This window comes from Brachycentrus maculatus, unplaced genomic scaffold, assembly GCF_059751285.1.
Source record: "Brachycentrus maculatus isolate JH-2025_06_01 unplaced genomic scaffold, ASM5975128v1 h1tg000157l, whole genome shotgun sequence".
Classification (NCBI taxonomy): domain Eukaryota; kingdom Metazoa; phylum Arthropoda; class Insecta; order Trichoptera; family Brachycentridae; genus Brachycentrus; species Brachycentrus maculatus.
The window spans coordinates 1,681,164-1,701,624 of NW_028280910.1; the positions used below are offsets into that span (position 1 = coordinate 1,681,164).

The 20,461-nt window shown below is 32.6% G+C and overlaps 1 protein-coding gene across 3 annotated transcripts in view; it reads left to right on the forward strand.

Annotated features, from left to right (window-relative positions):
• fdl (beta acetylhexosaminidase fused lobes) overlaps positions 1–20,461 on the forward strand; it is a 161,392-nt gene that overhangs the window by 124,535 nt on the left and 16,396 nt on the right. For all 3 annotated transcript variants that reach the window (XM_088261521.1, XM_088261519.1, XM_088261520.1), the window contains exon 3: positions 6,842–6,902. The gene's annotated coding sequence lies outside the window, so the exon portion shown is untranslated. The remainder of the gene's footprint in view (positions 1–6,841; positions 6,903–20,461) is intronic.

The window sequence follows — 20,461 nt, forward strand, 5'->3', positions numbered from 1 at the left end:
GTTTCTCTTTGCTTCTATTACCAACTATATGGCTATCGTAAATTTAACTATCCTTTCTTCACTCATGCCATTCACATGCCCAAAGCAACTCAACACACCTTTCTTAATTAGATTTTTTTTAATGTAATTTTATCAAATTGGTTGATGGTTCTGCCTTTAAATTAATATTATGTTCACGCAGTAAGCAGAAGAAACGCTTGGACATTTTTTTACATTTATCTCTGGAAACTGTAACTGTCGTTTTAACAGTTGATACCAATTCACCATTGCTGGGATGACGATAAACGTTCGCGCATACTAAAAACCTTTCAAATTAATGAATTTTTCTTCATTATCTATCAACAAATCATTATTTTTTTCTCGTTAATTTATCGCTGAACAATTCATATCTTAAGATTTTTACTGGTACTAAACATAAATGCAGAAGTTAAGCAAGATTTTGATAACGACAAAGCCCGGTCACTGGTAAAAAAAAGGTAAAAAAATATATAATTAAAATGTACCTTTGTTTTTAAATCATGATTTTAAATCAAAGTTAGTGCTTCAAATATAAATTTAAAAAAAAAATATATACTTGTTACTTTAATTTGTAAAATGTAGTTCCATCAAGAAATGTCGGTACAAAACTTAAGTCTGATAATTATCTTGATGAACAACTTCTACCTCTTTTTCTTCTTCTTCTTCTCCTTCTCCTTCCTTCTTATAGATCCAACGATCTGTCTGTTCTGTTATACGTATCTTGTGACGTGGACTGCCAGCTGTCACGCCATTGCTTTGGAGGTCTTCTTCCTTCTGGGTTCTCTTGAAGAGCTATTCGGGACAGTGTATTTTTTTGCCATGAAGCAATCTTTATTGACATGATCATTACAGAATCGTATTTGCTGTCTCCCCCATATTACTTTATTTTCCGTACTACGTATTTTCCGAATAAACGTGTTACTTATCTAGTCTCTTAATGTATTTCCGGTTATGTACCTCAATGTCCTCACTTCCGAAGTTCTGAGACGAGATTTGGTTCTCGCTGCGTCTTTTCTGGACTCCATTCCAACATTCTTCTTATGTCCAGTAATGAACAAAGGCATCCCTCTTGGACCTCCACAGTTGTCTGTTAGACGCGACTCTCTTCCAGTGCAGTTCTGCCAATTTCTAAATATCATCGGACCATATTGTCTGGGGCCTATCCACGCTTTTGCGCCCTGTTCTAGGCCTCCAGTCAAGCACCTGCTTTGTCCATTTATTTTCAGACATATCGCTCACTCCTTTCAAGAACGTCATATTTAAAAAAATGACAATTTTCAGTTGTGTATGTTTTCGGAATGCTCAGAAAATGTACTATATCCCAGCAAAAGAGGCATATTTATAACTTAATATTTACCCGCCACAGTGCAGAAAGTTTTTGCATTTTGAAGAAAAGGTATTGTTTAATTATTTTTTTAAATATTCTAAATATTTTCCAAATGGAGAAAAAACATTTAGGTTTTACCTAAAAAGATCTGTTGCATAGTAAAAACTTCAACAAGTGGTTTGATATTTATTTTTAATTTATTGTATTATATTTTTAAACTTTAAAAACGTTCTCCTGAAAAATCAAGTTTTTTGATGTATGGCGTTGTTGAAAGGAGTGAGCGACATATGTACGTGCCACATGACCTGCCCAGTTTCACTTTTGTTCCTCAATTCGAGTCACATCTGTTACCTTGGTCTTTTCTCTATCATAGACTACCACTGGGTTCAAATCCAGCATTTGCGATCGAAGATTTGGACGCAGTTTAAATATTGTTTGACCTGAATAGATACACGGTTTTACATTCTTTAATTACATTGTTCTAGCCTCCGGACGGTGATTTGATTACCCTGTCTTTCGTTATCCAAAAATGTTACCCTATCTTCACTCCACCGATTTCGGTCCATTCGCGTACATTTCTAAGCCAAAACAATTGCCCTCTGTCATTGCCACGTCTTCTACATTACCCCTGAGAATCAGTTATAGTACCTTTCACCATATAAGACGTGACATTGATATGCCACTTTGAAGTATTTTGCTATGGTCAGCAATTCTCTGTTAGAGAGAGATCTCCAAAAATTTTAGAATTGGTTTTTATTGCCACCCATGGAATTTGAAGCATGCTTCTATAATATTTTGATTGTGCCAATTTTTTTACGAATCTCCACTTGAAAGTGCTTTATATTGAAATCTCAAAATAGAATTCGAAGCGTTCCGCTATAATATTTTTATTCTGTCCAAATGTTTATTCACAAATCTGGGTTTATTTCAACTTAAGATAATTTTTTATTGTTATCTCAATAATTTGTGGCAGTGTGTATTTTACAAGGCTTACAACCTCTTATGGGCAGGTTTAAGTGATTACTTTATACACGTTTCAGAAAGGTTTCTGATATTTTTTACTTAAATCAACCATAAATGGTGCCTCCGAAGTAGTATATTGAAGAAGGTGTCAATTGTAGATAAAATAATACTTCCGAAATTTGAGTTGTATGGTTTTAATCATGGGTAGAATGGTGTTTTTTAAACGTGTATAAAAAACACTTTATCACATTATATTACATATTTTTTTGTGCGATAAAGAAACACCAAGATGTCGTCATTTAAGTTACATTTTGAGAATGACTCAAAAAACTTAAAATGTCGTTTATTTGTATTTCAAAGTAACACGAGTATTTTGAGTCTTATATTATAAAAAGCATTTTTATTACTTTAAACTTGTAACATGCAAGTTGAGAATAAAAGTTAAACTTAATAGTTGTTTAAATGTATAACTTAGTTTCTGAACACGTGGTTTACGAAAAGATACCATAATTCACGATGTGTCTTTGAATATATTTCTTAAAAAAGTAATTAATAAAGATGTCTTGAAATGTATATGGTAATTAACTATGAGTATTTCAATGTTTTAGAATTTAGTATATAAACCCTGATGATGACAAGGTTCTTGTCGAAACTGGTTAGATAATGTGTACCAATAAAAAATGCTTAAAACAAAGTTGTTTTATTTTATAAAGTTTATAAAATGTGCCACAAAGTATCCGCGAAAAACATTCAAGAAAAGAAAATATGTCTTTATTTATATTATTTTATTATTACTTGGTTTTTTGTTTAGATTGGCAAAATGTTGTTGTTTTATTAATTGGAAACTTTTGTGTATTTAATTAGTTCAGTCAAGAAACAGGAACATGTTTTCATCCTGAATTCGCCTAACAAAGAAACCTCATTTTGGCCAAATACTACATTTAGATATTAGTGTCAAACATTCCAGCAACGTATCTAGTTATTTATACAGGAAATATGTAAATTTGTAAGAATAAATTTAATTTACCTTACACAGGTGTACTTACGTGGAATTCTTGAATACAAGGCAAATAAATCACTTTAAATAATTATTACTGTTATTCTATCTCTATTTTCGTTCAAGCTGGTATGAGCTTAGAAGATAAATTTAGCAGATGAAATGAACTTATGAATTTTAACTACGCGATGAAATTATCTGGGAATAATAGAACTTCAAAATTAATAAATTTTCTCCGACGATAAATTTACATAAAATTCAATAAATAGGTCAACTAATATCATTTTGTCCGCCTCCGTAGTGTAATGGTCAGCACGCTCGGCTACCGTTCTGGAGGACCCGGGTTCGATTCCCAGGGGGGTAAGAATAAATATGAGTGATTTTTTCACTGTAATATTTATTCAATATTACCCTGGACTGGTACTTGAAGCGGAGGGCTGATCACCTTTCCTTCATGTGTAAACGATCAAGATAACACTGCGTTTATATGACGCAGTGCCCTATGCACCATTGGGGTGCGGATAAGGTTTTTTTTTATTATTATTTTTATTAATATTAATATCATTATTATGTCTATTCTATGGCAGTTGATAAAGATTACTTGTATAAATTTATTTTGTACGCTTCCGTAGTGTAATTAATGATCAGCACGCACGGCTACCGTATTGGAAGTCCCGGGTTCGATTCCCATGGTAGGAGAAAATAAATATAAGTGATTTTTCACTCTTATATTGATTCGATATAACTCACTCCTTACAACAACGTCATATGTCAAAATTCGTCAATTTTCAGCCGTGCATGTTTTCAGAATGTCCAGAAAATGTATTTTATCTCAGCAAAAGCGGCATATTTTTAACTTAATATTTACCCACTACATGTCAGAAAGTGTTGTTTTTGTATTTTGAAGAAACGGTAATGTTAAATTATTTTTTTAAAATAAACTATATATTTTTCAAATGGAGAAAAAACATTTAGGTTTTAACTAAAAAGACAATTCAATAAGTGGCTTAATATTGATTTAAATACATTTCATTATATTTTTAAACTTTTTGACCTGAAAAATCAAGTTTTTAGATATATGACGTTGTTGAAAGGAGTAAGCGATATGTCAGGGGGTATTTAGTATTTTATATAATGGTATTTTGTAAATAAAAAACTTATTTTTCAATATCCTCCCAATCTCTCCCCGCCTCCGGTATTATCACCCTTGAGGTCAAACCTGAAGAGTACTTCCGTTTGAAGTCTTCTGTGACCTGATTTTTAAAGTGACTTCACATAAAATTCGATCTTTATATTTTATACACATCGATATGCCTACCGAAATCACTCCTGGCATTTCAAAAGCGGCCATGTAAAAAGTTTCCCGAGATATTCACAGAATATGATTTTTTTAATTAGTTTTTTTACAACTTTAATACAGGGGGATCTAAAAATATATATAAATATATATAAAATATTGAACCTTCATCCGCGCCCCAATGATGCATAGGGCACTGCATTATATAAACGCAGTGTTATCTTGATCATAAACACATGAAGGCAAGGTGATCACTCCTGCGCATCAGGTACCAGTCCAGGGTAATATTGAATAAATATTACAGTGAAAACATCACAAAATATTTATTTGACCCCCTCACCAGGAATCGAACCCGGGACCTCCAGAGCGGTAGCCGAGCGTGCTGACCATTACACTACGGAGGCGGACAAAAATATGTATCAGATTAGAAAAAAAATGATTGCTTGATTCGGCAGTCACTTCAAAATCTATCGATTTTTAATTTAAGTTTTACTAAGCAAATATCAGTATTTATTAAAATCTATTGTGACACTATTTTGATCGCTTATATAAAATTTAAGTACGAAGTGTTTTTATGGAGTAACGTCGACGTTTGTGAAGGAGCTCATTACAGTAAATTACTGCTATACTGGAAAAGGGAATTGACGAGGAGGGAATCTGTTTTTTTTAGTAAAAAAATAACGCCTTTGGCTAGGGCAGTCGAAGTTGCATACCCGTAATCAAACTAACGTTTGTAAGTCGAATATATAAGCCAATGATAGTTTGTGCATTAAAATAGTTTAAGGTTAAAAAAAATCAGTGTCCGTAACGAATTTAATTAGTTTTTATTATAATAATAACTATTATTATTATTATTAATTATTATTATTATTAATTTATTTAAAAATATGTAATGTCTAAGTTAAAAACTTACCAATATGTTTTTGTTGAAAAAAGATTATGAAGGCTTAAGATTATGAATAAAGAAAATAAAATTCCGATATTAATATGTACTTATTTTTTAAACATGTATTTTTTTAAAACTATAGTACCAAACAAAAGCGCTATTTCGTATTTCTGTTAATTATTAAAGAAAATTTTTAAACATCAATTATATTGTTAACATACAAGTACTTTTAGTAATCGCGACACAGTTTATTATTTTGTCACATTTACGGACACGGCGGCAGACGTCCTTTCCCGACGAGACCGCGCGGGAAACTGAAAGCCAGACGGTCCTGATAGGGGTAGGTACCCGCTGAATTGACACGGTTTTGTTTGAAACTTCTGAAGTTTTGAATGGAGCGCATGCGCAGCGTGATTACTGCCTCGGGCTGGAAAATTAGACATTCAAAGTTTTATTTAAATTTTTGTCGGTTGGTACTTTTCTTAAGTAACAGTTTTCTTCAGTTTTCGACAATTCGAGTACAGTGTTGCCGGCCCTGAGGACAGTGTCGCGGATTCTTAAGCTAGAGGCTGTAGGTTCGACCCCCACTCTACCACAATTTATACAAATATACAAATATATAAATAAATATATATATATATATATATATATATATATATATATATATATATATATATATATATATATATATATATATATATATATATATATATATATATATATACATATATAAATATAAATATATATATATATATATATATATATATATATATATATATATATATATATATTTATACATATTGCCTCTATTTTTAACTACATTCACCACATTTGTTTTACCATTCTTTCCTTACTCATTCGCTCCACATGTCCTAACAATCTCAAAATACCTTTTACATATTGTGCTTATCTCAGCCTTGCATTCCTTCCTTATTTCACCATTCGAACATCTATCTTACGTTGGTTTGCCGCACATTCATTTGAGAAATCGCATTTCGGTCGCATTCTACTGTATTTTGACTAGGTATCTTATTTATTATTATTAAAACCCTTATCCGCACCCCAATGGTGCATAGGGCACTGTGTCTTATAAACGCAGTGTTATCATGATCGTTTTACTTATGAAGGAAAGGTGATCAGCCCTCCGCTTCAGGTACCAGTCCATGGTAATATTGAATAAATATAACAGTGAAAAAATCACTTTTATTCATTTTTACCCCCCTTGGGAATCGAACCCGGGACCTCCAGAACGGTAGCCGATCGTGCTGACCATTACACTACGGAGGCAGACAGAGGCAGGTATCTTATACTGTATGTAATTGTCTGTTATTATATATTTAATTTTTTTTTCAGGAATCTGAATCGTGTCAAAGTGTGAATCTACTTTTCCGGGAATTTACGTGCCGGAATGAGTGTAAGTTGAAATTAATATTTTTATATTATATTTTTAAATATATCCAAAAGTCCAAAGGTCATCAAAATATCCAAATAGTATGTATCATAATGAAATATTTATATACTGAAAATTATTTTTATTAAAAAGTCCATTAAAATCTTTTATTTTCTTTCCCATTTAAAGCGTTAGTGTTTTTTTTATTATAATGAAAAAATAACAAACTAACTAACGTACTTACCACCGTTTTGCTGTAAGGTAGGCAGAGAGAATAGAAAGCCATGCCAATCTGGCTTTGCAATCTTCTCCTCTTCCTCAGTCTTGAATCTCCTCATACATGACCGCCAATTGTTCCGACTCATGACCTAACCACCCCCAAGTATTTAAAATACTTGATGATGCGAAATTTTTCTCGGTCTTCTTCACCTGCTTCTATTACAAACCACATAAATCCTCATAAATTTATTTTACTCTTCTTTCTTTACTCATGCAATGCACGTGCCCAAACCATCTCAACACAGCTTTCTTAATTCTTTCGATAATGCTTATATCAACCTTGCAATATTTCCTTATGTCACAATTATATTATTAATTGATTCGGCATTAACTTTGTGGAATGACACATTGATTTTACACTCTGTTACAAATAAAGATGAAGAAAAAATTTAGACAATTTAGTAAATACATTAAAAATTAAATTCAGATAAAACGTTAATTAATAATACACTGTTTCAAAATACGTCACCATTGTTATCTATGTTTCCTTGACACACCCGCCTCAGCAGCAGTGAGATTTTTATAAAGGAAAAACGGAAAAAAAAGGAGACGCTGGAGGCAGGGGTCAAGTAGGCCAGGATTAATTGAAACTCTATGACACTTCTATCTTCATCGATTTATTAATTGAAACACAACATAAAAAAAAACCCACCAGTATAACCTTAAAACTAGACACTCTTAAAAACTAATTGTCCTTTATACATAACTTAACCTACACTAAACATAATTATAACTAACTTAATTAACGCTTTAAAATTACCTTATATCTAACCCACTTAATGTCACATCGACGACACTAACACTCGCGGGGCGGCGTCGGCAGGACGACGCGGCCAAGGTTTCCTGGAGACAGGCCCGCGGAAGGGGGCGCAAGGGGCCGTGCGCGAGGCCGCGAAAGTGGCCCAACACGGGGGCGGTGTGACATCCCTTGTACTGATGAGGCGGCCGGCGGGAGAGAGAGAGCGGCGATCACGTCGAGGCGCTGGGCGTAATCCGCGTATCGAAGAGGAAATACCGGATGACTCGCCCCAGGTCACCTACGTGATGCGCTGCGGAGCGTCCTCCTGACGGTCCGCAAGAGGCCGGCAATCAGCCACAATGATGCACCGCCCCGTCGTCACTTCACAACATTCACTTACACTTGACAACTTAGTTTAGTTTAGTTTGAACAACAACAACAATTTGGTTTTATTTGAACTTTACCTCCCCGGTTTAAAACCGGGGAGCTCGCGAAGCAATACGTCCAGCCGCAAGGGGCTCCGGACGCCGACGTTTTATTTAAACTTAGCCTCCCCGGTTTAAAACCGGGGAGCTCGCGAAACAATACGTCCAGCCGCAAGGGGCTTCGGACGCCGACGTTTTATTTAAACTTAGCCTCCCCGGTTTAAAACCGGGGAGCTCGCGAAACAATACGTCCAGCCGCAAGGGGCTTCGGACGCCGACGTTTTATTTAAACTTAGCCTCCCCGGTTTAAAACCGGGGAGCTCGCGAAACAATACGTCCAGCCGCAAGGGGCTTCGGACGCCGACCTTTTTGCAATATCGGCCCGAGGGTCGCCTCCGGGCTGAGGGCCATAAAAATGCCTAGAGGAAGGGGAAGATAGTTGCCAGGTCGACCCCTGGCATGGAAATTTCCATCCGTCTGGCTCGACCCCGTGGGTCCTTGCAGACAATGGTCCTATACCTGAGCTGACCGTGACTTCAAGCTTCAGGTATATTCGTTGCAATTTGTTAAAGAATATTTATTTAAAAAAATAATAATTTACTTTTATCTGTATAGCAACTGAATTTTCGGCCAGACTAAAAATGCCACACATCATCCTTTTACGAAAAATCCCGTTTCTTAACTCCCCCTCCTCGATATTTATAACCCTTTCAACCTCTACAAAGTATACCCCGAAATATTTTTTGCTCGTTAGTTTTAATTTTCACCTGTAGATGAAAACATCTGTAAGTTTTCGAAACTAGTCATGTATAAAAAAAACTCAATTAGTGGTTTATTACTAGAGTATAATTAAAAAAAAAATCCTTATATCACCATTTGAACATCTATCATACATCGTTTTGCCACACATTCTGATTTATATTTTACGTATTTTATTACTAGTGTATACCCATATGTGCGCGCGCGCGCGCGCGCGTGTGTGTGTGTGTGTGTGTGTGTGTGTGTGTGTGTGTGTGTGTGTGTGTGTGTGTGTGTGTGTGTGTGTGTGTGTGTGTGTGTGTGTGTGTGTGTGTGTGTGTGTGTGTGTGTGTGTGTGTGTGTGTGTGTGTGTGTGTGTGTGTGTGTGTGTGTGTGTGTGTGTGTGTGTGTGTGTGTGTGTGTGTGTGTGTGTGTGTGTGTGTGTGTGTGTGTGTGTGTGTGTGTGTGTGTGTGTGTGTGTATGTGTACGAAAACGAAAAAAATACTGGAACTATTACTTTTGAATTTCTCTTTAATTATGACTTAATAAATCTTAATATTTGATTTCTTGACTTAAGTTATATTTTAATATCATAAATAATAATAATAAAACGGTAGATTAAAATTAATTACGTAAATGCTAACCACAAGAATAGTAACTGCGCTCGCGTATAACTTTTAATTAGTACAGTCAACCCAGGAGCGCATGACAAAAAATTGGTATCATTGCCGTGTTACAGGAGACAATTATATGCCCTCTCCATTCAAAACCCATCTAGAGATGTTTTGAGAGTCTTCTTCTACATTTTTGATGTTTCAACAAAGCTGAAGAAGAATCGGCTTCGGCCTCGTGAAGATATCAGAAAAGAATAAAAGTTAAACCTTATTGATAATTGAAAAGATTCATTTATTCAAAGTGGTATGGATATGTAGATCGAATAGACAACGAGAGAATGACTAAAAACGTTATTGAATTTCCTCGGTCTTCCTCTGCCTTTTATCCGATTACATTAGCCTTATAATTATTTTTACTATGAACATACGTTTTTCCTTATGCATATTCTAAAAAATGTTAGTTTTAACGTTTAACGTATAAACCCTTAACAAGCGAGCTCGTTATCATTTAATAACTTCGATAACTACTCCAGGTACTTACTAGATACACCAGTCATATCCGTTTACGTTATATCGAAGGCTGTATCCGTATTTACGAGTACGTGTTCTGCTACCCTTAACACGAAACCTTCGCGGTACAGTACGATGGATTAAGCCTTTTTGATATTCATTTAATAATAAAACATCTGGAAAAGACCATTTTTGAGTTAATTAATGTAAACACGACTAGTTTCGTTCTATGATCTTAATTTATTTCTCTTTTTTGTGTGTATATTAGGTTCAAATGGTTAAAAATAATATAAAATGTATTAAAAAAGAACTTCACCGACAAGACATACAAGGTGGCTTGGTGGGTCTTCGCAAAATATTTTTTTTAAATATATTTAAAATTGTGATTAAAATAAATTTTTAAAAATTATGTAAATTAAATAATGTTATGTTTACATTTTTTTTTCAAAATGTGGTCGTATGCAAGTGTTTTATTTTTATATTTAAATCATGACGTTATTCCACAAATTTGATGCCAAATCAATAAATTATATTCTGATATACAATGGAAGGATGTTTTTTTTACCGTGTGCTGTTTGAACCCTTACATGAAAAGGAAAGAATGTAAGACTGAGATCGGCTGTCCAAATTTAAAACACAGTAAGGGATATTTTTTGTAGTAGGTTTTTTTTGCATTTTTGGAGTAAGTAGAGTCTACTTAATCCATAAATGCAAAAAAAACTACTACAAAAAATGTCCCTTACTGTGTTTTAAATTTGGACAGCCGAGATATGCACACATCGATAAAATTAAGGAAGGTGTGTTGAGGTGGTTTGGACGTGTGGATCGAAAGAGTGAAGAAAGAACAATAAAATAAATTTACAAGGCAAATGTAGCTGTAAATAAGCAGAGAAAGATTGAAAAAAACTTGATATAACCAGGCAGGAGTCTGAATAATCGGTGGGCATGTATGAAGAGATGCATGAATGAGGAAGAGGGGAACAATGTTTGCAAAGACAGAGAGTTGTAGTGTTCTATTCTCTATGCCTCCCCTGCAGAGAAACGGTATGATGGTTAGTCAGTTTGTTAAGTTACTTAGTTTACAAGTTACAAAACAAATGGAAATAAAGCTTTATTCAGTATAAAACGATAAAAATAAGAAAAAATGAGGTTAATTATTATTATTGTTAAAAGATTTATATTATCCACTGACACTTCGTGATGGAATTGCATTTTTAATTTATTATTAGATTAAAACCAATATTTTTAGCTTTTCCACTTTTTTATTTGACCAGCGACCGGGTTTCGTCGTTACCGACATCATCAGACTGGTGATGTCGGTAACGACGAAACCCGGTCGCTGGTCAAATAAAAAAGTGGAAAAGCTAAAAATATTGGTTTTAATCTAATAATAAACTATTATTGTTGTTTAATTATACGAGTACATTTATTATTGTTTTTCTTTACATAAATATGATGAAAGATGGATATTTATGTAAAGAAAAAAATATAAATATTTTTAATAAAATGAACACCGATAAATAATATAAAATAATAAAAGACACAAATTGAAAAGTTAATCTACAACATTTTGAGTGTGTCCAAATGCTTGTTCACAAAATCTGGATTATCTCCAATAACATGAGTTATTTTCATATAATTTTTTGACATCTCATCAAAGATGAAGAAAAATATGAATGTCTGGGCATTTACGGGGCTGACGACCGTCATAGGCTGGTTTAAGTGATCACTTTACTACGCACGTGTAAATTGATCCATTTTGATTTTCCAAGAATTTAAGTAGTGTGGTTGTCAATAATGGGTAGACTTGGTGAATGTTACACGTTTGAAAAGTGATCAATTTTAACCAGCCTATGACGGTCGTCAGCCCCGTAAATGCCCAGACTTCCATACTCTACTTCATCTTTGATGAGATGTCAAAAAATAATATGAAAAGTTAATCCATTTTTTTAACCGAGGATTAATATTTTTCATTTGTCGAGATTTTTAGATGTTTGTTCTTTTCATCATCATCCGACATCATCTTATCCTCTTTTCATCATCATCCGACATCATCTTATCCTCTTTTCATCATCATCCGACATCATCTTATCCTCTTTTCATCATCTTGTAAAATACACTAATGACAATAGCGTTATTTTCATTCTCAACATTTTGAGTGTGTCCATATGCTTAGTCTACTTAGGAGTCATTTCACATTGTTTACATCTCAATACAGATAAAGATAAGCTCTGTACCTGTTCTTGTGCCTGATATTCTTATTCATCTATATTGAGATGTCAAAAAAAAGTCAAGTTATCTTCCATTAAAAAAGTATGTTACGGCTTCCACGCTCGGTAAATATGTTTTATTTTTAAATTTACGTAAAATTTATAGACTTCTCAGATAGTTCCGTGAAGGGGTGGGTTTTTCCACCCCCAGTAAATATGAAATGGTCCAGATTTAGTTCAGCGCTTCGCTTCTAGATTAAGTTAAGGCTGATATAGGGAAGGGAAGACTGTAAACTATGGACGGAGATACACATCGTCTGCCTACTCGTTCAGCAGCACCGAGATGGTAGGATGGAAAGAGACGAATACAGAGATATAATATCCATGTATTTTGTAACTTGGGATAGGTTTTTAGTGTACCAGTTAAATCCGTAGAGATGGTTTCTTAAAAAATAACCAAGAGAGTATACCTTTCTTAATCAGATGAATTCAACTACCGTTTAAAGATTATTAATTATTTTATTATTATTTTATTTGGGAATTTAACAGAGCAGTTACATCAAATCTTTCAAGTATTACAAAGTAAGTACTTGTACTATTTCAATAACAAAATTCCACATTGTAAATTTGTCAAAATACTTGGAAGAGAAACGGGAAGGAGGAAAAGTTGAAAAGTCGAATTGAACCTATCAAAATCCCCATATTAATCATTAACTACTTTTGATGAACGATAAATAAAGAAACTTTGTTAATTTGTTCTACTCTGTTTTATTTTCCGCCTGCATAGTGTAGTGGTTAGCGCGTTAGGCTACCATGCTGTTGGTCCCGGGCTCGATTCCCAAGAGGGTCAAAATAAATATTAGTGATTTGTCTAATATATATTTAATATGACCCTGGACTGGTACCTGAAGCGGAAGGCTGATCGCCTTTCCTTCGTGTATTTAACGATCAAGATAACACTGATTCTATACGATGCAGTGCCCTATGCACCATTGGGGTGTGGATAAGGGTTAGAAGAAGACTCTTTTGACTTTATTTACTGTGGCAGGTATAAACACGTTTATAAACAGCTTGCTTGACCGCAATGGTAGCAACATCTGTTAAAACTTTACAGAATTACATACAATTGTATTGCTTATGGAGGATAGCTTGCTTCTTGACAGATGCTTTCACGTAGCATCTTCAATGTGTTCGATTATATTGTTGTTTCATAGATTTTTGAAATATTTTATTGCTTGACAAGCTTTGTGAAATAAAAAAATACAAATGTGTTGTTTTTTTTCTTTATTTCCCATTTAACTGGACTAAGCCACAGCAAGGCGTGCCTGAGTACAACTTAAAAGAAATAAAAATTCATTTATTTACTCAACGTTGTTAATTTGTTCATCTTTGTATGAAATTCTAGTCCTGGTATTTATAATAGAGCTCTTATAATATTTAACTCTGTCTATGGTTCAAAGTCTAGTTCAGTTGAACGGGAGAACAATAACCTGGCTAAGAGGTCTCTATAGATGTTATACATATTACAGTGTCTTTCCAGAAGATATGTACAGATCATATCTACCTTAATAATTCACCGGGCTTCTGATATCGGAGCTAGACCCATTCTCGCCTTCGTTTGTATAGGATAAATGCTAACTAATATTTTATCTCTCATTACTCAATTTTAACAGATAATTTGGACTCTGAATCAGTCTGAGTTGTAAGAAATGCTCCGACTGTAATTACATATCGCTCACTCCTTTCAAGAACGTCATAAATCAAAATTCGTAAATTTTTAGTTGTGCATGTTTTCGGAATGCCCAGAAAATGTACTATATCCCAGCAAAAGAGACATATTTTTAACTTAATATTTACCCGCTACAGGGCAGAAAGTGTTGTTTTTTCATTTTGAAGAAAAGGTGTTGTTTAATTTTTTTTTTAATATACTAAATATTTTACAAATGGAGAAAAAACCTTAGGTTTTATCTAAAAAGATCTGTTGCACAGTAAAAAGTTCAATTAGTAGCTTGATATTTATTTTTAGTACATTGTATTATATTTTTAAACATTAAAAACGTTCTCCTGAAAAATCAAGTTTTTTGATTTATGACGTTCTTGAAAGGAGTGAGCGATATGTGTAGGTCCTCAAAATGTTACATTCCCATTTTAATGATTTTAAGTAATCAGGAATTTTAGCTTGTAAAATTGTTACGTTTGGGTGCGATTCAATGATTTTATATTGACTTTATAAAAATAATTTAACCATTTTTTTATTATAAGTACACTTTAACCTACCGGTTTCGACAAGAACCTTGTCATCATCAGGGTTTATTAAATTCTAAAACATTGAAAACTTTAAAACACTTAAATTAATTATATTCCCTTCCCAAAAACCTTTTATTTTTGGTAAGGGAATGTGATTAATTATGAGTATTTTAAGGTTTTTAATGTTTTAGAATTTAATAAACCCTGATGATGACAAGGTTCTTGTCGAAACCGGAAGGTTAAAGTGTACTCATAATAAAAAAGTGGTTAGAACATAGTTGTTTAATTTATAAAGTTTTTAAAATGTGCCACAAAGTATCTGCGAAAAACATCCAAGAAATGATTTCATATTGGTTTAAAATAGGATTGGTCACGTTTTGTAGCAAAAAATGAAAATTTAGGATTTTTGTGTGCTATATTGGAAACTTTTTGGGAAGGACCTCCACATATGCTTTCATATAAAATATAAATTTAATGAAAAAATTATACTACGTTATGCTTTTTATTCATTCAGTTTACAAAGTGTATTTATTAATTTATATTTTATCGTTATTCCTCTTCTCCGTCTTACTCCTCATTACTGAGGGTTGTGACCCTTGTGGAAGCAATAGCTGTTCTCCAGTTATCCCTTGACTGCGCTGCACGTAGCGCTCCAACCACCGAGGTGCCTGCTGCTGCCTTCACTTGATCGGTCCATCGTGTGGGATCTTCCTCTCCCTTTCTTCTTCTCCAGGCTACCAATCAAACCAGTCGTTCCAGGCTATCTTCTGTGCCGCGCGTAACGTGTCCAAAAAATTGGAGAATCCGTCGTGTACAGACATTGGCCAGAGTCTAGCCATCCAAGTGTAGTTCCTGGTGAATGGACAAGCTTTATCTTCGTGTTGTTACTCACACCCCGGTCTTTCCAGATAATTACAAACAACAAATTACAATAATGTGCTCTCACTGAGTTATCCCGTGCCGAGGGCACATTTTATAATACTTATTTATAAAATTATATGAAAGCAGATTGATAATGCTATATAATTGTCCGCCTCCGTAGTGTAATGGTCAGCACGCTCGGCTACCGTTCTGGAGGTCCCGGGTTCGATTCCCAAGGGGGGTAAAATAAATATAAGTGATTTTTTCACTGTAATATTTATTCAATATTACCGTGGACTGGTACCTGAAGCGGAGGGCTGATCACCTTTCCTTCATGTGTAAACGATCAAGATAACACTGCGTTTATATGACACAGTGCCCTATGCACCATTGGGGTGCGGATAAGGGTTTTATTATATTATTATTATATAATTTATATTTGAAGCGCTAACTTTCTGATTCTCCATTTTGTAATTAAAATGTAACTTTGTTTTAAAATCACTTTAAATATTTTATCATAACTTAATTATAATGTCTACCGGTTTCGAAGCTAACCGCTTCTTTATCAAGACTGATTAATATTAAAACACTATCTACTAAACTATATTCAAAATATTTTGACGGTCAGAGAACGAAGCTTAAGTAGATCTCAAGTGGCTTTATTTTTTTGTTGATTGGCAGTCACAGTCAAAAGGGATCAGGGATGATGAGTGATTGGAAACATATTTAATAACGGACTTTTAGCAAAATCATTTACTTGTGTATTTATTAGTTGTAAATTATTATTAATTGCCTATTTCATTTCTAATATTTCTAAGTAATCCAATTTAAGTCCCCTATTGCATGTGTGTAATATATTTAGACTTTTATTTTTATCAAATGAGTGATTATTTTCTATTAAGTGATTGGCAAATTCAGAATAATAATTATTATTAAGGCATCTAGTATGTTCTTCACATCGGATGTTAAAATTTCTAGAGGTTTTTTTTTATATAAAGGGTGGGACACGATGAGCACTGTAAGGAATAAATTCCTGATTTATTATATTTATCGACTTAAAATCTATATTATTTCTTAATGATTTATTCAAACTATTATGAGTATAAAAGGCGGGTTTATTATGTATGTTTATGCTATGTTATGAAATCTGTTGTGGCCGAATGACGCAATCTGTTTAAGATCTACCCACCTCCATCATCCATTTATGAATAGTTCTTTCATACTTGGTCAGATATTACCACAAAGTGACTGCGAATTCAATTAATGAAATTAATTTTATACTGTACTTATATAAAACTACATTTAAATAACTAAGCATAACTTTAAGTATTTAAGTATCATAAAGTATAATTTTTTATTCATAATTAAAGTATGTCTTTAATCATATTATAAAAAAAAAATTGGGGTTGTCGATTTTCTTTATTTCCGTGAGCCATTTTGACTCTTAATGATCATTTAGTTGAGCGCTTTTCTTCCGTGTATGAATATTTAAGCGGTGGTGTTTTCTGAAAGTTACGCTGATCCCTTTCGGGTCCCGTATCCAGCTTCCGAAGTAAACAACATAATGATATACAATTCCATGCCTTGTGGATATTCCCCCGGGATATCTACTGATGCCTTAATAAATTGACCGAAGATTGTTGAAGGAAAAAATTGTACACAAGGGATAAAATCGCTTGCAAATATAAGTTCAGTAAAACCTCGATAGAATGGACCTCAATTTAATGAATTTGGATATAACGGACAAAAAATCCAATAATTCGTAAAAAAATGAAATATTTATTTTAAAGTAATAATATACTTATTATATTATATTATATTATTTTTTGACATCTCATCAAAGATGCAGAAGAATATGGAAGTCTGGGCATTTACTGGGCTGACGACCGTCATAGGCTGGTTTAAGTGATCACTTTACACACGTGTAACATTCACCAATTCTACCCATTATTGACAACCACACTACTCAAATTCACATCTCACCAATAGATGTCTCTAGTGAAGTTCTAGTGATTCAAGAACAAGGTTTCTAAATTGGTTCATATATATAGAACTTCCAAGAATTTGATTTTTTAGCGGCCATGATAATCACGTCAAACGTCTATATATGTATAATTATACATATTATACGCATTTTTGTAATTGTTGAAAGTTGATTATAAAAAAACAGCTTCAAAAGTGCAAACAAAACTTGATTCCTTTATTAATTTATATTTAAGTAGTGTTCATATAAAAAAAAACTTTGTGATTTATTTTAAACATATTTTTATATAACGGACTTTTGGTTTTAACGGAAACTTTCTTCCCTCAATTGGTCCGTTATATCGAGGTTTTACTATTCTCTGTTGAGCTGGCGATAAGAACATTGCCTCTAAATTGGAGAGGCGTAGATTTGTGAACGAGGATTTGGACTTGCTTTATAATTTATGAAAAATTAAAAATTTTATTTTTAGAAACGTTAATTTCCTGATTAAACGCATCGTCTTTTAGTAACAAAACCGTAGAAAATAGGTCCAGAAATAGGATTAGAGATGTCATAAACCTCCATATTCTTCATCTATGTTGAGATTTAAAAAAAATGTAGAATCAAATTGTACCATACTGTCCGTTCATATTTATTTTACCGCTGATTTATTTATATTCATATTTATTTTATTTAACCAACTAACTAACTAACCATCACGTCGCTTCTCCGCAGGGGTAGGCAGAGAGAATAGAACGCCTCACCACTCTGTCTTTGCAAACATTCTTCGCCTCTTCCACGTTCATGCATCTCCTCATACATACCCGCCGATTATTACGACTCCAAATCTGACCACTTTCAAGTATTTGGCATACCTGATCGTGCCATGTTTTTCTCGGTCTTCCTCTGCTCCTTTTCCCAATTACATTAGCCTCATAAATTTGTTTTGCCGTTCTTTCCTCACTCATTCGTTCTACATGTCCAAACCATCTCAACACACCCTTCTTAATTTTATCGATAATGCTTATCTTAGCTTTGAATTCCTTCCTTATTTCACTTTTCGAACATCTATCACACATCGTTTTGTCGCATATTCTTCTGAGAGATCGCATTTCGACTGCATTCAGTCTAATTTCATCCTTCTTATGTATGTACATATTTATTTTACTTTTTTCACATTTATTTTACCTCTGATTTATATTTAATTAGCCAACATAACAACTGGAGGTAAAATAGCTGTACCATAGATTCACTGTATTAGAACCGAAGTGGATATGGTACAATTATTTCAGCGGCATCTGCATTTGAACGTGTGCAAAATATCAGATGAAATTTCTAAAACCGCTTTGCTCATGTCACCAACTACGGGCCGCGGTCGGACCGCGGAGGGGCGGTCTAAAAGTTTGGCAGTTGCCATTCTAAGTGAAACCAAAATAGTGCCGACTCTCCGCTTTATATCCGAAACCAATTCCCACTTTTCTAAACAGCTCCTCTTTCGCTGCGTTTTGCAGGCAAAATTTAATCCCACAGTTGAAACTAGACTGCAATTGGAGTTAATTCAATATTTGCAGCACTTACTTTGTGCTATTCCACTTTTATAACTTAAAAAATAACTTAATTGAAATTTAAATGTATTTTGCATATTAATTAAGCATTGTTAACATTGTGGTGTGGTAATATAACACTCCTTATCATTCATCGTTCACTTTGTTTTTAAGTGGTAGTATACAAAAGGAACGATGAAGGAGACTGTTAAAATGAAATATGTATATAATTTGAAAATTTTCATCTTCAAACCCTCATCTGCGCCCGATGGTGCATAGGGCACTGCATCATATAAAAGCAGTGTTATCTTGATCGTTAACATTTGTAAGAAAGGTGATCAGAGCTCTAAATACCAGTCCGGGTGATATTAAATTTATATATATATATATATATATATATATATATATATATATATATATATATATATATGTATATATGTATATATATATATATATGTATATATATATAAATAAATATATATATATATATATATATATATATATATATATATATATATATATATATATATATATATATATTTATATATATATAAATATATATATAAATATATATATAATATATATATATATATATATATATATATATATATATATATGTATATATATATATATATATATATATATATATATATATATATATATATATATATATATATATATATATATATATATATATATATATATATATATTTATATATTTATATATTTATTTATATATTTATATATATATATATTTATATATATATATATATATATATATATACATATATATATATATATATATATATATATATATATATATATATATATATATATATATATATATATATATATATATATATATATATATTCATATATATATTTATATATTTATATATATATATATATATATATATACATATATATATATATATATATATATATATATATATATATATATATATATATATGTGTGAACAATCAATTATATTTATACAATCAATTATACGGAAGCGGAGTAATTTTTGTAAAATGCTATTCCACCAAGAAATTTCAGTAAAAAACCTTAATTATGTACACCGTCTGTTTATTTTTTTATGTGATAATGAAATGTTTTATAGAAATAATAAATACATAAATGAAATCACTATCACCTTGATTATGAAACATATTTCATATAAATCAATAATATTTTCTACTAAAATTTAACCAGTATTTTTTTTTCAATTTTTAAGGAAAAGTAATCGCCAAAAATTCACTTTTTTTAAATTCATTAAACTTTTTTACGATCCTCTCAAAATTCGCACATTGCTTTAACGAGTTTTTCTTTTTGTCACGAAAATTGTGCATCGAAGTGTTTTACATTCTTACTGACGATAAGGTTCACAGCATTATTCGATATTCGTTTTCGTTTTTGGTTGAATTTTCGATATTCGCCAAAGTGCCCCGTTC